The sequence below is a fragment of the Microtus ochrogaster genome, linkage group LG5 (genome assembly GCF_000317375.1).
Source record: "Microtus ochrogaster isolate Prairie Vole_2 linkage group LG5, MicOch1.0, whole genome shotgun sequence".
NCBI classification, from domain to species: domain Eukaryota; kingdom Metazoa; phylum Chordata; class Mammalia; order Rodentia; family Cricetidae; genus Microtus; species Microtus ochrogaster.
In genome coordinates, this window is record NC_022031.1 from 38,445,736 (window position 1) to 38,463,740 (window position 18,005).

An 18,005-nucleotide genomic window follows, 5' to 3' on the forward strand; every position below is an offset into this window, starting at 1 on the left:
GTATGGCAGCTTACAATTCTGGGGCACTGCATTTATATAGCATATATACACACAAGCAAAACATCCATACACATAAAATAAAAAATAAAATTGTTAACAATTGTTTTAAGTAACTAATAAATATAACAGGATATGAGACTGAAGATCTGGCTTGGGGGTTCAGAGCACTGACTGTTTTTCTAGAGGACCCAGATTCAACTCCTAGCACCCATATGTCATCTTACAACTGTTTGTAACTCCAGTTCCAGGAGATTGATGCCCTCCATAGCCTTTGCAATGCTCTAGGCACATACATGGTGCACATACATATATGCAGACAAAATAAACCATACCCATAAAATAATAAAGTATTTAAAAAATAAAAGAATAAAAGTAATCAAAATGATGTATATAATGTAAAGGTTTCCTCTTATTCCCGCTCCCAGGTCTCCCACTTCTTCCCCCATTACATTGCTACCCTGTTTTATGAGTCTCCAGAGATAATGTGAACCTTTACAGATGCAAGCTTGTATATGTATAGCATATTCTCCTTTGCCTTGCTGTAGTTACTGCTATATTTGTGTATTTTTCCTTATTAGTGTGCATAAAGCTACTGCTCTATTAAGGCTATTAAAAGTGAGTTGTTCTCTGGCACAGAGTTACTGATTTTTTATGTAGGTATTTATTTTGTGAATTATAATTTGCATACCTTTTCTCCTATGGATGGATCTTTGAGTTGTTTCTAATACTATAAAGCAAAGCTCTGCCAATGGTCTAAATACTTGAAGACCTCTTTTGACCACAGGTTTCAGTCTCTGTTCCTCATAAGCTCTTATCCAGAACAGGCCTACTACTACTTCATACATCAGAAAAAACTCCCCTAGACAAGAACTTTTGCTGCTTCTCTGAATACTGTGAGACTGCCTTTGCTCCTCCTGACAAACTGAGTTGTCCTTACCTGATATGAGAGACCAAACCTAATTTTTTTTTTAGAATCTAACCTTGACTAAAACCTGGCTCTTCTCTCAAATCCTCTGTAGTGAAGACCATGCCTTCTTGTTTGTTTCATGTTTTTACACAGGCGTAAAGCTTAGTTTACTTTGGCTTCTTCTGCCACTTCTAAACCATTAACATGCCCTATTCTTACTTTCCTAATTGCAATTAGGTTGCAACTTTCTCACAACCCTTTGTTCATTGGAAACTCTAATACCTATATCATAGATTGCATTTTACTGTCAATTACTGCCATTATAATTAGCATAATAACCACATTGAATATTATGTCTCAGGCATTGTTAGGTCAGTGATTGTCTCATGATAGTTCTATAATTTATTTAGGATTACATTATTAGCACCACTGAATAGAATAAGTAACTGAATGCCTCGTTGACTTTGTGGTGTGTGTATGAGGGGTGTTTATGTGCATGTGCATATGGGATTCAGAAGTTGACACTGGATGTCTTTATCTTTCTCTACCTTATATTATTTATTTACTTTTGAGACAGGGTCTCACTGTGTAGTTCTAGCTGGCCCAGAACTTGCTATGTAGACCAGGCTGGTCTTAAGCTCTTAGAGAGATTCACCTACCTCTGCCTCCCAAGTGCTGGCATTAAGGGCATGTGCCACTATGCACTGCTCCATCTTATTTTTAAAAAATTATAGAGTATGTGTGTTTATTTAAAAATTATAGATCATTATGTGTTTGTGTGTGTGTTTTCATGTGTGTGCCTGTGCATGCATGTGCGTGTGTTCATAAACAGTGTGTGGCATACATCTAGAGATAAGAGAACCTTGTAGTAATCAATTCTTTCCCTCTATCATGTGGGTTTTGGAGGTTAAACTCAGGTCTGGTGACAAACACTTTTACTAGCTGATCCATCATATTGCCTCTTCCTCACCTTAGTTTTTGAGACAGTGTTGCCCACTGAATCTAGAGTTCCATTGCTTTTGCTAGACTGGCCGGCCAGTGAATCTAAAAGATCCAATTATCTCTGCCCTACAACACTGAAGTTACAGTTGTACATGTCCACACTTGGCTTTCATGTGGGTGTTGGGGATCCTAACTCCTGTCTTCATGCTTCTGCTACAAGTGCTTTGTCTACTGAGCTATGTCTCAAGTCCAGGAACTCAATGTTTTGTAAGGTAGCACCAGGGTCACCCAGTTAATAAGCATAGACCTGAGATTTTAGTCCAGATATGCTTTAACTTGGAAGCTTCCCTGTCTTTTTTTTTTGGTTTTTTTTTTTTTTTTTTTTTTTTTTTTGGTTTTTTCGAGAAAGGGTTTCTCTGTGGCTTTGGAGCCTGTCCTGGAACTAGCTCTGTAGACCAGGCTGGTCTCGAACTCACAGAGATCCACCTGCCTCTGCCTCCCGAGTGCTGGGATTAAAGGTGTGCGCCACCACCGCCCGGCGCTTCCCTGTCTTTTTAACATCATTTTCCAAAGCGTGTTCCATATGATTGAAGTCTAAAGTTGTTAATAGCTGTCAGGTGACATAAGTTCTGTGGCCAAAGAAATTTTAGAAACACTGAGTTCATTAGAATGTAACACTGAACAGATTGCTCTTGGGAGGCAGAGTTGAACCCATTCTTCACAGAATTTGGATACACTTAGCCCTAAGACTCTTTAAACAGAGACTCTCATAATGTACATCAATTTTGCTCAATACTTACTTGGTAATGAAACCTTATCTTTCAAAAGTGTTTAATTGGACTTATTTTTCAAGGAAATTTTCAAGGAACATTTATAATTGCACCTCTCAAGGTTATCAGTGAGCTCCCAGCTAAACACAAAGGCAAATGCTGTCCTGTCTTTATCTTACTGCACCCTGCCTGCTGTATTTGATACTCTGAGCACATGCTCCTCTTTGACTTATTAGAACCATCTTCAACTTTCTTCTCTGACCTCACTGCAATCTACCTTGTCTGGTTTCTCTCTTCACATCTTAAATGATAGTCTTTCTGGGACTCTATACTCAATCTTTTTTTTTCATATAGCAGTATTCATCCTTCCTAAGAAACCCCATTTATTGTGCCAAGATGATATATATCACCTTTTCATGTATCTATAGCACATATTTCTCTCCATGTCACATTTCCAACTACTTCTTAGACAGTCACTAGTCATATCAGCACCCTAGATTCAGCACTTCCTAATGGAGATGTCACTTCTTACTCAACAACCTATTTTACATGTTAGTTTGATTCCCATGCTCCCCAAATCAATTTTGAACCCATCAGATAAGGCTGGGTTCTTGATAAGTAAGAGAAAGCAACGCCATTCTTCCTATGAATGGAAGAATTAGAAGCAGGAATTTCACTTATTTCCAAAACAAGAGGAGGACACAACATCCTTGAACAAGATGCCTTGTACACCAGAGAGGGGCTTGTATATGCTTTATGCAGCAGCAATATCATAGCCAGTGATTTTTATCTGAGGTATGACTATTGCTAATTGAAAAATTTCCCCAGCAGAGACTGCCTTTGATGCAGTTAATGAAAAAGTATAGACTAGGAAGGATAGTTTTCCTATACTCTGGGATGTAAATAGAGACTGCTAGTTTATTTCCCGACCATCCAGACCCAAATAATCACAGAGAAAGTATATTAACTACAACATTCTTTGACCTATTAGCTCAGGGTCTTATTAACTCATATCTTAAATTAACCCATTTTTATTAATCTATGTATCACCACAAGGCTATGGTCTACTGATAAGGTTCCAGTGGCGTCTTTCTCCTTCAGCAACTACATAATGTCTCCTTGACTCCACCTACTTTCTCTCTTTATCTCTTCCAGCCTGGTTATAGTCTGCCCTGCCATAGGCCAAAACAGCTTCATTCATTAACCAATAAGAGCAACACATATACAGAAGGACATTCCACATCACTGGGAATTATGAAGAATAAAGTCACTAAAAAGAGATCATAGTTATATTTTCCCACAGACATTTTGGCCAAACATTTTACACACACACACACACACACACACACACACACACACACACACACACACACACAATCTTCATGAGAGCAAAGAGTTGAGGTAATGGAAGTTAAGATGGGTAGTCTTGGTCAGAGAAAATTCTGAAGTATCAGATTATAAAAAATGTTTTCCTAGCCAGGCATGGTGGCACACACCTTTAGTCTCAGCACTGAAGAGGCATAGAATGTGAATCTCTGAGTTTGAGGCCAGGCTAGTCTACAAAGGGAGCTCCAGGACAGCCAGGGGTATTACACAGAAAAATCCTGTCTTGAAAAACAAAAAGTGTTTCCTAGTGCTACTATGTTTAAGAAGTAGGGTTACCCCAGTTTTAAATCTGATGCTCTTTTCTGTCCTCTGTGGACATTTCATGCATGTGGTGTACATACATACATTTTGGAAAAGAACCCATACATGTAAAATCAAATAAGAAATGTTTTAAAGAACAGTAGGAGCTAGGCAGTGGTGGCAATTGTCTTTAATCCCAGCACTTGGGATGTAGAGGCAAGGTAGAGTTCGAGGTGAGTTCAAGGCCAGTCTGGTCTACAGTGCTAGTTCTAGGACAGCCAGAGCTACACAGAGAAACCCTGTCTCAAAATACCAAAAAGAAAAAAAAGGGACTAGGGTATAGCTCAGCACTAGAACTCTTACCTGTCAAGGCCTTGAGTTCAATTCCCAGCACCTCATACAGGTACTAAATAAAGATATACCTATTGAAAAGAAAGATATCACATAGATTTATTTGTGAAGTACTTCTCATTAAACAAACAAAACAAGGAATAGGAGTAATCTATGCTATCTGCTATCTGTGTAGTGATTACCTCTGGGGAAGAGAACTGGCAATAATTAGATATGAGTACAAGAAACCTTTGGAGTTTTGTGGGTACTATTTCTTAATCTGGATTCTTTGCCAAGGTGAACATACACTTTTGACTTGTCTAGTTTTATACAAATATTCAGTTCAATAAAGAACTCTTTAAAAAGCTTAAGTGTGCTGGGCAGTAATGGTGCATGCCTCTAATCTCAGCACTCAAATCTCTATAAGTTCAAGGCCAGACTGTCTACCAAGTGAGTCCCAGGACAGCCAGGGTTATTACACAGGGAAACCCTGTCTTGGGGGGAAAAAAGCTAAGTGAAAATTAGCATTGAGATACAAAATAGAGTCTATTTTTATATTCTGATGTAAACATCAAACTAACAGATATCAGTAGATGGGTAAGTAAAATTTTTCCTCAGAATCTTTTTTCATTGCATTTCAGTGTCAGCTTTATAGCCTGGCATCCACGACCACCATGACTTGATTCAACATCCTTTTTCAGCCATATGGATAGAATAGCTTAGGCCTTGGATTCCCCTAGACCCATAGTTTAAACAGCTTTATCACTTCATGCTTATATAACTTTTTTTTTTTTTTTTGGTTTTTCAAGACAGGGTTTCTCTGTGGCGTTGGAGCCTGTCCTGGCACTAGCTCTGTAGACCAGGCTAGTCTCGAACTCACAGAGATCCACCTGCCTCTGCCTCCCGAGTGCTGGGATTAAAGGCGTGCGCCACCATCGCCCGGCTTGCTTATGTAACTTTTGACTTAGGCAAGTCACTCAGCCTTTTAGAAACTTAGTTTTCTCCCCCTTTGAAAGAATATCATACCTGCTGACTAATTGCATATGGAATAAAACCTAGCATATTATTAACACCAAATAAATGTTAGTTTGATTTTCTTTTTAACAACATGACTTTTTTCTTCTGTTAATCCCATTTTTCTACCTTGAGTGCCTATTCTCTCAAATTTCCGTAGTCAAATAATAACCACACTTAAAAATTACTCCTAGAAATTCTAAGAATTATTTCCCCCTTAAATTCTTTTTTTCTTTTCTCTCTTCTCTTCTCCTTTTTTTCTAGACAGGGTTTCTCTTCACTGTCCTGGATCTCACTCTGTAGACTAGGCTGGCCTAGAACTCATAGGGATCCACCTACCTCTGCCTCCGAATGCTGGAATTAAAGGCATGTGCTGCTAACACATGGCTAAATTTGTTTATATTTTAACTGCTTCTTGTGATACATTTTAGTCTCTCACTATAGTGTTTAGGAGTTGCCGAAGACTGCCTTCTCATTGAAGACCCAAAGAGCATCGGCATTCTTTGTAAGCAGGCTGTTGTGAGAGGCAGAGCCCACTAAGTTCAGTAAACTGGTGCATGAAAAGGCCGGCTGAAAAAGCTATTTTGGCCCTTTGACATTCATTTTTGTACCAAGAAAAGTTCAGATGTCTAGTCAAGCATGTGGAGTGAGGGTGTCAAGTTGTAGACTGTTTGACCCATCTTTTGCCTTGGTCTTCTGTTAAAAAGGCCTGTTTCAAAAATAACTTTTCTTGTGCACTTGGGATTTACAAAGTGATGCTTGTGTGATACCTATAGTGAGTGTGTGGTGGTCATTATAATGAAGCAGGTTAACACATAGAGCAGAGCCTCACATATTATAAGCATTCAATAAACATCTGTTATTGATATGGTCCTTTTTGTACCAAGAGAAGCTAAAATGTACATATTCAACAAAAATCTTTAACATAATTTTATTTACTATATTCCTCATTTTATACATTAAATTTCTAGACCTATTTGTCATATATATATACACTATTTTATCTTATTTTTGTAACTTTTATTACATTTTAAAAGTTTATTTAGTATGTGTGGTCATTCATGTATGTGCCTGTATGTATGTGTGCGGGTCAGAGAACAACTTGCATAGGTTCTGTCTTGTCATGTAGATCTTGAAGATCAAATTCAGGTCATTAGGCTTGGCAACAAGTGTCCTTACCCATGGAGTGGTTTAACCAGGCATATGTTGTTTTATATTTTTTGGCCTATATTTCCTCATTTTCCTCACCCATCACTATTTTCCCTATCTCTATTTTTGTTTATCTTTATTATGTTGCTGAATATTTCTTTTAACCGTCTCTTCTGTTTTCCAGGTATATTTCTGTGCTCAGGTATATTTTTAAATTTTGAGATTATAATATAGTTATATCATTTCCCTTTTCCTTCCTCCCTCCAGACCCTCCCATATATTCCTCCTTACTCTCTTTCAAATCAATGGTCTCTCTTTTTTCATTAATTATTGTTACACATGCACACTTAGCTACTTAAACACAACCTGCTCGGACTCTATACTGTTACGTGTATGTATATATTTTCAGGTCTGACCATTTGGTGTTGGATAACCAATTGGTGTGCTCTTCCCTGAGAAAGACTGTTTCTCCTGCTCTAAATATTTCTTAGTGTCCTGTAGGGTTTTTTTGGTAGGGTTGAAGCCCCCTGGACTTTCCCCTGGCCCCCTTAAAGGTAACGTGTTTATTGTCATTGTCCTAGTTCAGCTCCTTCTCACTGGAGAGAGAAGTCATGTTAAGGCAGTCATGTTCGTGAGAGTTTATGGGTATAGCTTCTAATATTTTTTGGAGACACAGTCTCACGGAAAAATTCCTGTTCTTCTGGATTTTACAATCTTGCCCTCTCTGCTGTGATCCCTAATCTTTAAGGGTGTGAGTTGTACTGTAGTTGTAGTAGTTGAAACTGGGCTGTACAACTCTGTATTTTGATTGGTTGTGGTTTTCTTTATTTGTGTCTGTTTCCAAAGGGAAGTGTGTTTAAGTCTTAAATTTTGTTTATCCCATCATGTATGTTTGTATGAATGCTTATACATGTATATACAAACACTACATTTTTATTCATCTATTAACAGATGCAAGTCTTCTGGCTTATCAAGCTAAGAAGTCAGTCATGACCATAAATAATTTATTGCAAGAGTAATACTTGTAGTGAAAATAGTTAGCCTTGGGCCGTAAAGTAGCAAATAAGCCTGCTGAGTTAGGCGGTTAGAAAAGTCCTATCAGAGGAACTCCTAGAGAATATTAAACTAGCAGTTATTTTTTAAGTACCAGAAAAATAAAAAAAATAAGATGAGCTTAGAGAGATGAAATCAAGGGTAAACCTGCATCCTGTGTGTATGCTTGTCATAATGGAGATCCATAGCTTCTTACACGTGCCACTAACCATCAGTTTTAAAAGTGGATACATCTTTTGGGGTGATGGTGGCACATATCTTTAATCCCAGAAGTAGAGGCAGGTGGATCTCTGTGAGTTCAAGGCCAGCCTAATCTATAGCGAAAGTTTCAGGACAGCTAGGGTTAAACAGAGAAACCTTGTCTCAAAAAAAGCAAACAAACAAGAAGGAAACATTCTAAAGTCCAACTATAGTTTAAACAATAATAGAACTGTTGATAGTACTATTATTAGTGTTACTGATGCTGCTGCTGCTACTGTTAATACTGCTATTTGCAGTGCTGGGGATTTTTAAACCTAGAACCTCTCACATGCTAAGCAAATGCTCTACCACTGAGTTATATCCCCGCCCTTTTCTGTCTCTTCCCTTTTCCTCCTCCTCCTCCTCCTCCTCCTCCTCCTCCTCCTCCTCCTCCTCCTCCCCCCTATCCCTTCTCTTTCCCCTTCTCATTCCTTTCATCTTCCTTTTCGAACAGGTTCTCATTCCCAGTCTGTCTGGGAGCCCACTGAATAGACTGAGCCAACCTCAAACTTGTAGCAACCCTCCTGCCTCAGCCTCCCAAATGCTGGGATCATATGCCACCACATGCAGCTAGGGGATGGAGAGGTGAATCCAGGGTTAAGAGCATGTGTTGCTCTTGCAGCAGACCCAGGTTTGACTCTCAGTACCTGCATGGTGACTTACAACCCTCTGTAACTCCAGTGCCAAGGGATCAACACCCTCTTCTGGTCTCTGTGGGTTCCAGGCAAGTATGTGGTACTTATACATATACAGGCAAAACACTTATACATTTTTTTTTAAATTTGGGGGAAAAGGTAACTTCTTGAAGTCAAAGGAAAAAGACATGTTATTTCTTAGTTTTTTCAGCTTCCACATCCTGTGGTTGGGTGTCACCTTCAGGTATTATAAGAAAATGTATTTATTCATCACACACCTAAGGACACTTGCGCATAAATAGGTAAAGATGACAAGTTGGGAAGGGCATTCCAGATGAAAACGAGCATCCTGAAGCAGTTTTTGACAGGTGAAATAGAAACTGTGCATTGATTTCCCCCAAAGGCACTCTTCCTTCTTGGCATCTGTGCTCTTTTCCTTCAAGTTGTTTCTTATTTTTGACAGTTCAGTTTTTGTTTCCTCCACACCGTTTGCTGTCTTCTGCTTGTCTCCTAAGCCTCAATGATTCCCAGACTCTGTTTCTCCATCTTCCTCTCCTCTAGACAATCTAATCTGTGTACTTTCCTGTGACTGATGAGTCCCAGCTGTAGTCTCAGTTGTCTTTCATGAGCTCCAGACCTACAGCTCCAATTGCCTGTGGATAGTGTCACCTGTATGCTCAGAGGCACCTAATAATATTCGATCTGTACTCATCTTTTCTTTCTCCGCCATGTCCTCTTCTATAATTTTTTTCAGTAAATGATACTATAAGTCACCCAATCACAGCATTTACCTTCTCCCTCACAATAAGATATGGATATAACAATTGCTTTGTTAGAACATCTCATTCTGTGAACTGCCCTAGACCAAAGATAATGACACCTTTTCACCATGCCTTGTTTAATATCTAGGTAGTTGATTGGTATCCATCTATTATTATATTTTGTTCTTGTTTCATTTCTGTTATTGTTATTTTTTTAAAAAAACTAGCAAAAAGCCACTCAGTGGAGAGAAGGTTTATTTTACCTCATAGTTCCAGTTTACAGCCTGTTATTGAAGGGAAATTACATTTGCAGCAGCTTGAGACAGCTGGTCACACATCCACAGTCAAGAGCAGAGAGAAACAAGTACATTTATGTCCACGTGTTTGTTCTCAGTTAGATTGTTCCACTCTTTACAGGTCAGTATCCCCTGCATTGTAATGGTGCTGCTAAAGTAGACTGGGTCTTCCCACATCAGTTAACTCAATTAAATGATGTCCAGTGGTCACCAATGTGATCAATTTCTCATTAAGACTCTCTTCTCAGGTGATTCTAGATTGTGTCAAAGTAACAATGAAAGCTAACTATCACACTGTGTGTGTGTGTGTGTGTGTGTGTGTGTGTGTGTGTGTGTGTGTGTGTGTGTAATCAATAGTTCTGGAAAATTCTGTTCAGTTTATACTAAGTCTGTCATAGGAGCAAGCACTTTACCAATTGAGCCTATATTTTCCATTTTTATAAGAATACTGTCAGATTAGAGCCAACTTTGATGAAATTATTGATGGCCTTGATGACCTTTTTAAAGACTATATCTCCAAATAAAATCACATTATGAGGTAGTAGGATTTAGAATTTCAAAGTATAAATTGGGAGGGTCAGGTCACAATTTGTTGTAGCCTAGCCTTTCAGAACCACTTACCATGAACAATGTAATTTATACAAAACAAAAGTGCCTTTCAGTTCTGAAAGCTGAGATGTTCAAGATCAAAGCACTAGAAGGCTCCGTGTACACACATACATACATGTACACATGCACATACACACAGTGAGAGAGAGACAGATAGATAGACACACGTGCGCACACACAAACACGGGGGGTGCTATAGTTCAGGAACTATATTTTTTTTTAGTCTTGTAGTGGTTTGAATGAAAATGGCCTCCAAAGGCTCATAGGGAGTGGCACTATTATGAGGTGTGTGATGGAGGAAGGTCATTGGTTACTTAAATAAAGAAGCTGCTTGCCCTGATAGGTTAAAACATAAGATGGGAGGAGTAAACAGAGCAGAATGCTGGGCAGAAGAGGAAGTGAGGTCAGACTCGACAGCTCTCCTCTCAGGGGCAGACGCCTCAGAGAGACATGATGCTCCACTCTTGCGGGCAGAGGCGAGAGCTCTGTTCTCTGAGGCACACGCGATGAAGCTCCGACCCAGGATGGACGTAGGCTAGAAGCTCCCTGGTAAGCCACCTTGTGGGCTACAGCAGATTATTAGAGATGGGCTAGTCCAGGTGCGAGAGTTAGCCAAGAAAAGGCTAGATATAATGGGCCAAGTGGTGTTTAAAAGAATACAGTGTCTGTGTAATTATTTCGGGGCATAAGCTAGCCGGAGGCGGCCAGGGTGCTGGGGACGCAGCCCCACCGCTCTTATTACTACAGGTGTGTCCTTGTTGGAGGAAGTTTGTCACTGGGGGTGGTCTTTGGGGTTTCTGAAGCCCATACCAGGCTCTTCTTGCTGTGTGCTGATCCTACCTCTCCAGCACCATGTCTGCCTATGTGCCTCCATGTTTCCCGCTATGACAATGAACAAAACCATTAAACTGTAACAAGCCAGTCCCAATGAAATATTTTCCTTTCTAAGAGTTGCTGTGGTGATGGTGTTTCTTTACAGCAATAAAACCCTAGCTAAGACTAGTCTGGACGCTGTGACTTTTGATCAGGGTTGTGTGAAAGCATAAGTGTGTATACGACTTTAAGAGTCTTTAAACAGCGACAAAGGACTCTTCAAAACCCTTTCAGTCATTTGCTTCTGAAATGGACATAGCTCACAGCCTTGGACAGTACAGGCAGAAAACTTAACTCCTTAGTTGGGCAGTCCTGAGCATTTTGTTTATTGTCTCTTTAAGCTCAAGATTCTAATTGGGCATGGTGCTTGACCTGGTTGTAGAACTGAGGCTTGTCAGCAGTTTGTGACTCCTGAGGCCTGCCTTGCAGCTTGTCAGGTCACATTTGGGCTGTGTGGCAGCTCTGTCTTAGCACATCAGTAAACTCAGCAAGTCCCTGCCAGGTTCATCATTCCCTTAGGGCAGCATGTTCCTGGGGGAAGAAAGAGGAACACCTCCCATTGCCAATCATTCTCTGCATGTATATAGTTGCTAAATAGTTTGGGGGAGAGCATAATTCTATAAGGAGGAGAAGAAAAAGACTTTTCTCAGGCACCAGAACAAACGATTTTCCCCACGCACAAAAGAAATCCCAGCTGTGTGACCACATGTCAGCCTCTTCGTGATACTTCTGGGTTTTCTTAGTGATAGAGAAGGAAAATAGTCACAAACTGACTCCTATGTAAAACAGAACTGAGTTTCTCCTTCCTTTGTCTCCATATTTATGACTGCCATCATGGCACCTGCTGGTCCTGACCCAGCCAGTCTCTGGCAGTGACTCCTGGAAAGGGAGGCCAGGTTTGTAGTAGGCATGTTCTTTGCTTCCAAACTAGTTGTTTCTGATCTTAGGGATCTCTAGACTGGTTACTTGAGGGAGAGAATTATGACTCTGGAGGCCCTCCTGAATGACCCTGTGGTACTACCTAATGACTTCAGTTGGTTTTGTGCACCAGGTGGCCTCCTGACTAATCCATCCATTCAGCTCCCCATTAGAGCTCCTGCCACTCTGAACCTTCCTACAATTCTGCGTGAGTGTCACTGTCTCATTTTGAATTTCTTTCTTGACTCATCTGTCTCTAGGCGAAAATCCCTGCAAAGACTTAAATTTGGAACTAGACCTTGAGAATGTCTGTTGAAAGCATTTCACAGTTTCTGGAAAAATGCCTCTCCCTTCTTAACCCCATTTGTTTTCCTAGCTCTGCCCAGTGCACTCTGGAGCAGGCTAGCTTTGAGAATGTTTCCCAGATGAGGAGGACACTGTGCTACTTCTTACTCAAAAAAAGTACCTGGTCGTCTTAGCCTGCCTAAGATTATCAAGGGTCAGATTCACTGTGACAAAGAGGTCTCTATTGTTGCTCTTAGAGCCAAAGAAACAAAAATGGCCTACTACCTATCCCAGAGGAGAATGATTATTTTGTGGTCATGTCCTGTTTGAAACTGAGCCCTGTAGGACTGTGGTTGAAGGAATATCCCCTTCATTACCAGAGCGTATGCTGACTGCTCTTTACCACATTTTATCCTCTGTATTAGTTATTTATTTCATTGCGGTGATAAAATACTTGACCAAAAAAAATCAGCTTCAGGAAGGATTGATTTATTGTGGCTCATACTTTGAGGATGCAGTCTGTCTGTCATAGTGAGAAAGGCGTGGTGGCAGGAGCTCGTGCGAAGTAGCTTACTTAGGGAGTTTACAGCTCGTAGGCAGGGAGAGATGAACACTGGCGCACTATTTACTTTCTCCCTTTTATTCAGTATCAGTCCAAGAATGGTACCACTTGCATTAAGGGCAGGTCTTTTCACCTAAAAATGCCTTTACAGAGGCACTCAGAGATAATGTCATCCAGATTATATTAAGTCCTGGCAAGCTGACAGGATTAACCATCACATTATCCTTGCTCTTGCTCAAGCAGGGGGCAGTGGTAAGCACAAGAATAATTTGTAGTCAAATTCATGTGAAATTTGAAGGTTCTAATGGGAGATAGATAATTTTGTTGTGCTTCCTGATGTCTTGAGCATATCTTCCATTCTCTGAGCCATCATTTTTCTAGAAAACCAAAGCTGCTTAAAAGAGGGGCTGTGCACATTTGTACAGGTGAACCAGACTGGGTCCATTAGCCTCAGGCCGAGGCCTCAGGAACTTGAGGCCCTGGGCAAGCCCTAGAATCCTACTGGTGGATAGGGCATGAAGATATAGGTTGCTTAGGCAATGCCCTGGCCCTGAGGATCTTCCTCATTCTTGATAGTGTGAGCTTTTCCTCAATTTAGAATGCCTGGACCCAGACCTCATAAAGGACAGTTACTGCTCTTGACTCCTTATGCTTGGCTGCAGAGCTGGGGAAGGAATTCTGATTTAATCAGTCTTTCCTCTTATTTGTGTTAAACCCTGTACCTCTCCTGGCTCAAGCCTGGGAAACTCCACAGTAAATTGGCTGTGATTTCCACTGAAATTTGACAGTTTTCAAGTTATTTTCTTCCTCTGTATTTAGATGTGGTTATAGTTGTGCTGTCAGCCCTTATCTCTTCTGTCATCTAGCCAACTCCCAACTGGGTTAGGAGGTATTTGTTCTGCTGTCAGTGTTGGCTGCATAATGAGGTGGATGGTTAAGAAATGGGTTATTTAGCATCTTCTGGAATCTAATTTTTCTGCCTTGGCTGAGGGGAAATCAGTGTTATTGGAAGAAGGCAGAAAGGAGGCAAATGTTGGCTCTGAAACCACCCCTTTCTCCTTGAGATCTTGGATAAGATATGGAGATTAGGATTGATTTAAAATCTTGTTTTGAGCCAGACACCATGGCTCAGGAACATGTAATTCTAGCATTGGGAGGCAGAAACGGGAGGATTATTGCAAGTTCAAAGCTAGCCTGGGCTACAAAATGAGACTCTGCCTCAGACAAGCCAAAATTAAATAAATCAAAGCTTTGTTTTATCTCTCATATAGGACTGCCTGCCCTACAATGACAGATCTCAGGATTGTGCCCATTGACTTACCACCTGGTTTTTGGGTTAGATGGGCAAGATTCTTTTGTGGATTGTTACAGGAATGTTTGAGATAAATTCTGAATCAATTAAGTATGCTGAATCAATCAATTTTGCCACCCTGTTTTTGACCTGAGGCCTAAGGAAGAAGAAGGACTTTCCTCATTGTGCCAGGTTCAGGGAAGGCTGAAGAGAAGCAGTGCTACTGGGTTGTTACTGGCAGTTCAGGGGTAGGCATAGCAAGCAGTGTTTTCCTGTCTGTATCTGCAGAGTGTACGAAAGGAGCCTGTTTCATGTACCTGCCATTTTATGTTCCAGAGCTTCAATGGTACCTGCATTATACTCAGATATGATGTCATGGTGAGCAGTTTGGGTTGTCTCTGAAGATAGACACTTGATTTTGTAGTATGTTCTACATAGACTTATGAAATTGTTGGGATTAGGACAACATGAGAACCACTAGATTAGAAAATCTCCATAGAGATAGGGCTGCCATTGGTAAAGGCAAGCTGGGATATTGGGGAACATGGTCATAGAACTCTGCATCTTAGACAGCTTTTGATTGATGTTGTATTAATTTGGGTTGTCAAGTTCTGATTTCTGGATTCCAGAAGCAGCCTTTGGTCTTGACTGCTGCAATTGAGAGTCCATTTTGGTTTCCTCAGTTTCTCCTCCTCCCTAGTTGCTATAATGTCATAGCCTAAGGGAATTCTTTTGCAGTAGCTGTTCAGGATGTGAACTACGAGAAAATGGCATCATGAGATGAAAACTGCTCTTGGTCACTGCCTCGTCCTTCAGCTTCTCTAAAGGCTGGTGACAGACCTTATATATCGTGAGCTAATCCAGAGCTTATTTTAATAGAAGAGAAAACTGTCTTTGTATTGTGCACTAGCCATATTCTGGGTTCCCCCTGAGATTCGGAGCTCCTCTGTGTTTTCTGCTCTTAAATTCTATGGCTTAGATGTGAAAGGGGTGTATAGAGAGGAAAGAAGGGATAGGGAGGAAAGAAGGAAGAAAATGGGGGAGGGGGAGAGAGAGTAAGATCTATATTTAGCAGAGAGAGACACTCACCAAGGGTGTGTGAGTGAGCTTGCTGGCAGGATTGTGTGTGCGTGAGTGTGCTGGGAAGGGGGTGTGTGCGCCAGCAACGTGTGAGGAGGGCTGGTGCCCTATGGGAGAGTGCATGCAGGCAGGAAGCAGCTGGAGAGGAGGAGGAGCAGAAGCGGAGCCGGAGCTGCCCTGCTTTCCTCTCAGTCTCAAAGCCGGGAAAGGATTGAGTTAGAATTCCACATCCAGTTGAAGTTTGCTGCTGTTGCCTTCAGTAGCCTGGTCTTCAGAATCCCCCCTCAGCAGAGAGGTGTGGACCAGACTGGATTCCTAGATTTGCAGCCACCAGACTCCTGCCCCGCCTTCACTGAGGGGATTTCTCTGCTAGGCATTGTTCCTACCATCAACTTTGCACGGAGGAGCCAGCCAGCTAGGTGCAACTGAGAATAACAGCTCCTTGGCTCTGTTTGTCGGTTGGGCAGGCGGCTGTGCTGTGGCTCAGAAAGTTCGTCCTGTGGCTTCTCTGTCATTCTAAGGAGTGCTTCTAAATGGATTACCTCTTAAAGGCAGCACTTGCATTCTAAAACTTGAGAATCTGTGGCTTTAATGGTTTTTTCCCCCTTTTCATTTCTTTAACCTTATTTTGGTTGCAGCAGTAAGGTAAGTGATATTGAATATATGATTGACTCTGAATGACAAGCAGGAACAAAAGCAAAGCATTTGTGGGTGGAATATGGAACAGCTACATTAATTATATAACTGCTTGAGCCAAGTTGCTGGTGGGGGTCATTATAATGAGTGAAAAATAGCATACTCAGCACTGGGGTGGAATCTTCACATACACGTGTTTGTGTGATGATAATCTGGCCATCCATTCTTCCTGTATATTCTGCTGTATGTCTACAACTTCCTGTCCATTCCATTGGATGTGTGCATAGCTTCTGTCTTGACATGTCTATATGTGTTTATGACTAACCTACCTGGTCCTCTCCTGTATATACATTGCATATAAACAACCGTTTTATTCATTGTATATGGATGTATATTTATATATACATATAAACTTATCTCTACCTCTTTGTAATTCATATATAGAGCTCATTTGTCCCTCCATTTATGCATTTATACATGTACTTAGGTAACCTTCCTGTTCTTAGGTATATTCAGAAACCTTTCTATATTTCTTCTTACATGTGTGGAGAGGGGCTATACTGTCCAAGTCTGATATGTACATTTCTCTCATGTGTACAAATGTCTTATAAACAAATGTCCATCCTGAGCTTTTCCATCTTTGAATGTATGTACACATACATATAACTTGTCTATTTATGTGTATAGTCAAAAAGCCTTAACTTTGCAAATTGAAAACTTACTTAATCCTGGCCTTTCTTAGTGACCTTGATCAATTCTAATTTACCCTCTCAAAGCTCTATTTTTGTCTTCTATGAAATCAAAACAATAATTCTTCTTGCCTTACAGGGTTGTAATAATATGTGAGAATCATGTAAACTGAAAATTCTAAATAAATGAGTCTTTTGCCATCATTATCTGCCCCTCTAGTAGAACGTGCATCTAGCTACATTAAGATTACACTCTTGCTCATTGAAGGTCTCCAAACCTTCCATGTCAATAGATAGCTTCTGCTGAAGTAACAATGTTTGTTCTGTAGTTTTCTCCAGAATATTGGAAAGAAGCTACACAGAGCTACAGGATATTGACAAATGGTTGGATTGAGAGGGGAAAAAAGGGTCTCATTTGTTGCAGTTAGGACTTGATATTTGGTTCTTTGTAGCGTTAAGGAGAAGTGAACGTGTCCACAAACACAAATGAGCTACTTCCAACTAGGATCAAAGTAAACAGGTAAAAAGCTGAGCGAAAGAAACAGTTCACTGTCACTGTGATGACACTCTTCTCTGCACTCAGAGGCTATCTAGAGTATTTCCTACCCCAGATTTCTAAGACCGTGTTGTCCAATATGGTAACCACTTGCCACACGTTACTGTTTAGTCTACTTTGATTTTTTTTTGGAAACAGAGTCTCATGTAGCTCAGATTGTCCTTGAACTGTATATAGCTGAAGATGACCTTAAAATCCGTCTCTGTCTCCTAAGTGTGGGGAGTGGACCAGGCACTTACATTTAGGTCTAATGACCTGAGTCTGATCCTCAGATCCCACAAAATGAGAACCAAATCCCACATGTACCCTGACATATGTACACCTCTGCATGTGTATACACACATACAGATACTTAGATTATAGGTGTGTGCTACCATGCCCAACTAGTTAGTCTGCTTTGAGATGTTCTGGAAAATAAGATGTAAAATATGAGATTCAAGGATTTAGTATAAAAAAGAATACAAATATATAATTAATGATATTTTTTATTGATTACATGTTGTAATAATATTTTGAATTTGGGGTTAAATAATACATATTAAGATTAATTTTACATGCTTTCTTTACTTTTTTATAGTTTTGCTAGGATCAGGGCAGCTTTTCTTGCTGAAAGGGCAGGTGAGCCCTTTTAACAGCCCACAACAGCAGTGGGGATTCTCTCCACCAGTCTCATGTGCTAGGGAGATAATAGCTAACTGATACTCTGGTAATTTTTGTCCTAAATAAGTTCTAGAAAAATTGTGAATACATGCTACTGGGAAGAGATTTCCAGCTGAGTTATAC

The 18,005-nt window shown here is 40.4% G+C and overlaps 1 protein-coding gene and 1 non-coding gene across 7 annotated transcripts in view; both read left to right on the forward strand.

Moving 5' to 3' along the window:
* The window catches only part of Unc13b (unc-13 homolog B), a 215,761-nt gene that overhangs the window by 145,414 nt on the left and 52,342 nt on the right, over nucleotides 1–18,005 (forward strand). For 5 of the 6 annotated variants that reach the window (XM_026786614.1, XM_026786616.1, XM_026786615.1 and 2 more), the window contains exon 1: nucleotides 15,386–15,986. The exons of the other annotated variant lie outside the window; for it this stretch is intronic. The gene's annotated coding sequence lies outside the window, so the exon portion shown is untranslated. Of the gene's footprint in view, nucleotides 1–15,385; nucleotides 15,987–18,005 lie in introns of those variants that run through there. 6 annotated transcript variants of the gene reach the window in all.
* LOC113457765 lies at nucleotides 3,370–3,488 on the forward strand. The gene has a single exon (XR_003378262.1). It is a non-coding gene; the product is annotated as a U4 spliceosomal RNA (small nuclear RNA).